The following is a 6064-nucleotide window of genomic DNA, read 5'->3' on the forward strand; positions in this document are numbered from 1 at the left end:
CCTTTTTTGGATCCTCCCAGTCTTCCTTCTAAGATCCCTGCCAAACTGTGCTAAGTTCTTTGAACAGTCTCTCTTTACCTGCCTTATTCTCTTTGCCTATTTTAAATACATCTCCTGATATTTTTCATAAAACCTTTTAGAACTGATTTGGGAAAACAAAATTGCTTTCTACAATCCCACATTATTTGGTATATTCTACATTGTTAGTTGCCACTGAATTGGCTCCGACTCAAAGACTCAAGGCAACCCTATGTATAACAGAACAAAAAATGTAGTTATTCTTGATATGTTCCATGGTACTCTTCTTAACTGTGTATTTGCTTAATGTCTATATTTAGTTATCCAATTTTCCCAAGTTATTATAAATCCCAATATTCACATGTATCAAATTATCTCTGAATAATAACTTGTAAAGTGAGATGTCCAATAGGTGCCTGTCATATGTTATTTTATTATGGTGACGGTAGTTTATTACTTCAAAAGGAAAACTTGCTTCAATCCAAATTCATAAACTCGGTTTGTATGTGATCCTAGTCTGTTTTTGCTTTCCAGATGTCTACAATGTGAAATTTCCTTGGAAATCACTTGAAATGTAACTCATTTAATTCTAACAATTGCCATTTCTTGGTTTTGCTCTTTTTCCACCTCCATTTCTGATACTGATCCTGTTTTCTGAAACCAGAAGTACTGAATAAAGGATGAAAAGAATCTTCAGAAAACTATCAGAGCCATCTAGAGTTCATTAGTGAGCAACGTGTAGGCCAGCTCTTCAAAGGATCCATCTCTGATAAATTCACAGAAGACAGCTATATACCCACTGCTGTCGAGTCAATTCCAACTGATAGAGAACCTATAGGACAGACTAGAACTGCCCCATAGGGTTTCCAAGGAGCACCTGGTGGCTTTGAACTGCTGACCTTTTGGTTAGCAGCAGAGCTTTTAACCACTGTACCACCAGAGCGCCAATATATAGACACCAAAACCAAAAAACTGAACCCTCTGCCATCAAGTCGATTCCAACTCATAGCAACCCTATAGGACAGAGTAAAACTGCCCCGTAGAGCTTCCAAGGAGTGCCCGGTGGATTCAAACTGCCAACGTTTTCATTAGCAGCCATAGCACTTAACCACTACACCACCACATCTGGATTAAAAAAAGCATTAATTCATTAATTCCTTGAGCTATTAGTGTTTATTCTTTTTAATGGTTATGTAGCATTTTGTAATGTGAGTATATTATAATTTATTTCTCTTTATAAGTGGGCATCAATTACTGATTGTTTCCAGGTTTTGTTTTTTCTTTCTATTAAAAATAATGCTGCAGCGATCATCTTTGTACACTTAGCTTTGGGCTTAAAGCTGAAGATTTCCCTCAAAAAGAGTTACGGCTGAAGAGTTCTCTCAAAAAGAGTTACGTTAAGTGAAACCACTACATCAAAGAGAATGCACATTTTGAATAATAAAAAATAATGCCAAATTGTCCTCCAAAAAAACTGTACCTTTTTTTACCAATTATTTTCCAACCAGTTGTGTATGAGAGTCTGTTTCTACATACCATCACCAAAAGTAGATATAAACAATTGACTTCAGCTGGGTTCTCCAGAGAAAGAAAACCATCAAAGTGTATAAACATCTACATAAAGAGATTTATATCAACGTAATGGCTCACGTGGTTGTAGAGGCTGGCACTTCCCAAATCCGTAGGTCAGGCTGGAAGCTTCTCCTGGTTCATGTAGCTGCAGGGGCTGGCAAACCCAATATTGGCAGGTCAGACAGCAGGGCTCTTGCTCACAGGCTGTGAAGACCAATGAATCCTAAGATTGGCAGGCAAGACTGCAGGGAAGCTGGTAGCTCAAGTCCCAAGAACCGGAGGCCAAATGAACAGGAGCCAGCTGCAGGATCCAGAGGGAGCAAAAGCCCATGAGTCTTGCTGGAAGGTGCACTTACATATTTGATGCAGGCCACACCCAAGGAAACTCCCTTTCAACTGACTGGCTACTCACAGCAGGTCCCATCATGGAGGTGATCACATTATATCAAATCTCATCACGGAAGTGATCACATCATCATGCCATCAAACTACCAAACTATATCATAACTGCCAAACCACTGAGAATCATGGCCAAGTCAACACATAACCTTAACAATCACAGCAATCTTTTAAAATTTAACTAGTGTGATGTCCCCAAAATAGTATCTTATTGTTGGTTTATTTTGCACTTCCCTAATCACTGGGTTTATTTTCACTCGTTTCTTCTTCAGTGATTAATTAATCTGCTTCTCATTAATCCCTTTTTGCCTCAATCTCCTTAGCTGAACAATAGGAACCGTTTGTTCTTCTCACAAGATTGTGGTGAAGTAACTGGCATGAAAACACTCACTGATTAAATATTATGAATGGGTCACTATCTTTTCTAAGAAAAATAATAGACAAAAGATAAAACTGTTGTTTAGGAAGGCTTTTCATAAGTTTCTTTCCTATATTTGATATTCTATTTTACTCACGTGATTTAAAAATTTGCTATTTCTCCAGTCACACGGAAACACAGTATACATTGCATTCAGTCTAGTAATAACGATACACATACTTCAGAGAGACATTCAATAGAACTACTTCTGTTCTATTGCTATAAAATGTACATTTGTCCACAGTGCTCCCCTAGCAAAGCTTCCCCAGCATAAAAGTGTTAAATAAAACCAGCATTATTTCTAAACAGGGAATGAGACAGTACCTTATTTTCTCATCTCCCAAACTGGTAATAGAAGATACCTCTCTAGATAAAAATAAATGGGCAAATGTTGCTGGACTCTTTTACATGAAAATGTGGTACATTTTCTCCTCTGGTGGAGGACATGAAGACAATCATAATAGCTAACATTTATTGGGTGCTTATTGCATGGGAGAGTTTGTTATATGTACTTTACACATGTTAATGCTAATCTCACCAAAACTTCCTTGAGATATGTACTGTTAGGGCCATCCCCATTTTAGTGATGAGAGAATGAAAGCACATGGAGGTTGAATAACTTGCTTGAGATCCCATAGCCAAAAAGTGGTAAAGCCCGCATTCAAACTCATATCATCTGGTTCCCGAGGTCCTATTCCTAACCACTACACTGTGCTCCTGTAATCATGTTTGACTAAAATAGTAACAGACGAGAAAGGGATTTTAAGAAAAAGGACAGGGCCAAAGACAGAAAAGAAAGACGTGAGGGATAAGAGATGCCTGCTTTCAAGTTTGCTCCAGTTAAGTTGCTTCCTGTCAAAGTACAATGTTCCTGGGGGCCAAGATGGCCAAACAGCCAGACGCTTCCTGTGGTCCCTCTTACGACAAAGACCAAAAAAACAAGTGAATCAATTATATCTGACAATCTAAGGGCCCTGATCATCAAAGATAAAGTTGAGGAGTCGGACTGAGCAGTGGGGGAGGGAGAGACCGTTCGCAAGCAGCGAAGAAGTGCTAGTCTTGCGCTAACCAGCACCCTGCAGGCTGGGCCAGCTGAGCATGCAGGCAGGGGTGAGCAGTAGCACTTAGGACGTGGTTCACCAGAGTCTGCACAAACCTCTGGAGCCAGGGGGAAGTGGCACTGGATTTGCAAAAGTTAAGCGCAAGTATATAACCTCCTGCGGGGGATCAAAATAACTTCTCCATCTCTAGGAATTTCGTAGCAGAGAAGTGCCACTTTCCCCTCACCCATCCCCCTCCCCACTCCACTCCAATACCAGTCTGCAGTATTCAACAACTGCCACGCCCCCTAAGCTGGAAACAGGAGCTGTGAAACCCAAACCAGTCTAGATTTAAAAAAAAAAAAACTAACTCCCCTAACTGGGTGCAAACCAGTCTTGTGGCTTTAAAAAATCACGATGCCCACTAAGCCGGGAACTCAGGGCAGGCACTGTCCCTTTGCCTAGGCACTGGCACAAGAGATCCACAAACTTCAAATGCCCTTCAGTCCCGTCTAGACCTGTGTGGGCTGATTTAGCAGCTGTAGGCCCTCATTAGCATAGTACAACAGGGTATACACCTGAAGTCTATTTTCAACTGTAGCAGCCAAGGGGGAGTGGTAGACTCCTGACATTTGACATCGCTCTGCCCATTAAGCAGGGACTTCACTCATCCACATCAGGGGCCTGAGGACTGGTGGTTTCACCCATTCCACCTAGCTACCCACAACAGAGGTCTGAGAATAAGTGGTGCCTCCCAGTCCTTACCGCCAACAGCACTGGGTGCCCAAAGTCTGGCTGCAAAACCTATGGACCTACATACTCTGGGGACAGGGATACCCCTTCCACTTAGGCACTCAGGGGCAGGTGTCAACTCCCTACTTTGTTCAGCACATAGCCCCCTACTGCAGCCAGATACCTGTGCCTGCTCCAATCACCCATACGTAGCCCTGCCTGTCTAGGACTGTAGGTAAGACTCTGTACCACACACGTGGTGACCGAGGACCTGGATACCTGAGCTGAATCCACACAAGTAAACAGACTCCTGGGCTCACATACTTGGTCGCAGTTCTAACCACCTGGTTACAGAAAGTGAGGGCACCAAAGATGCCAATAACCAAATTAGCTCATACATCCAGCCTATTTGGGCATATCAAAACAAAACGAAAAGCTAGGTCACAGTAAGCAAACATACAATAAATAAATATAATAATTTATTGATGGCTTGGAGACAACAATCAGTATCAAATCACATAAAGAAGCAGGTGAAGATGGTTCCAGCAAGTGACCAAAACAAAAACAAAAATCTTCTGGAGGAAAGAAAGGCCTTGGCATTACCAGAGTTAGAATACAAAAAATTAATATACAGAGCTCCTCAAGAGATAAAAAAAAAAAAAAAAAAATTTTTTTTTTTTTTTTTCAAGAGATCAGGAAGGAGATCAGGCAAAACTCGGACCAAGCCAAGGAACGTACAGACAAAGCAAAGGGGAATTCAGGAAAGCTATACAAGAACAGAATGACAAATTTAACGGGTTACTAGAAACCACAGGGAGACAGCAAATAGAAATCTGAAAGATTAACAATAAAATTTCAGAATTAGACAACTCAATAGAAGGTCATAGGAGCAGAATTGAGGCAATGGAAGACAGGATTAGCAGGACTGAAGATATAAAGTCCTTGACATCAATTTATTTGAGGAAAAATCAGATAAAAGAATTAAAAAAAAAAAAGAAACTCTAAGAATTATGTGGGATACTTGGGGTACTATCAAGAGGAAAAACCTACAAGTGATTGGAGTACTAGAACAGGGAGGAATAACAGAAAATTCAGAGAGAATTGTTGACGGTTTGGTGGCAGAAAACTTCCCTTATATCATGAAAGATGAGAAGATACCTATCCAAGAAGCTCATCGAACCCTATATGGGGTAGATCCCAAAGGAAAGTCACCAAGGCGTATTATAATTGAACTTGCCAAAACCAAAGATGAAGATAGAATTTTCACAGTGGCTAGGAATAAACAAAAAGTCACTACAAAGGAGAGTCAGTAAGACTAAGCTCTGACCACTCAGCAGAAGCCATGCAGGCGAGAAGGCAATGGGATGACATATATAAAACCCTGAAGGAAAAACACTGCCAGCCAAGAACTATATATCCAGCAAAACTGTCTTTCAAATATGATGGCGAAATTAAGATATTTCCCGATAAATAGAAACTAAGGGATTTGTAAAAACCAAACCAAAATTACAAGAATTATTAAAAAGAGTCCTTCGGCTAGAGAATCAACAATATCAGATAACAACCAAAGACTAGAATACAGGACGGAACATCCAGATTATCAACCCCGACTGAAGTCACAAAAATAAGTCAAAGCTAAAAGACTGAAAGGAAAAGAAAATACATAAAGAAAAGCGACTCAGCACAGAAAATTAAGTGGAACAAAGAAACTGTCAATACCACACACACACAAAAAAAATACATCAAAATGGCAGCAGTAAACTCATACTTATCAACAATTATACTGAACGTAACTGGTCCAAATGCATCGGTAAAGAGACAGAGAGTGGCAGAATGGATTAAAAAAAGGTCCGTCTATATGCTGCCTACAAGAGACACACCTTGG

The sequence above is a fragment of the Elephas maximus genome, chromosome 10 (assembly GCF_024166365.1).
Source record: "Elephas maximus indicus isolate mEleMax1 chromosome 10, mEleMax1 primary haplotype, whole genome shotgun sequence".
Lineage (NCBI taxonomy): Eukaryota > Metazoa > Chordata > Mammalia > Proboscidea > Elephantidae > Elephas > Elephas maximus.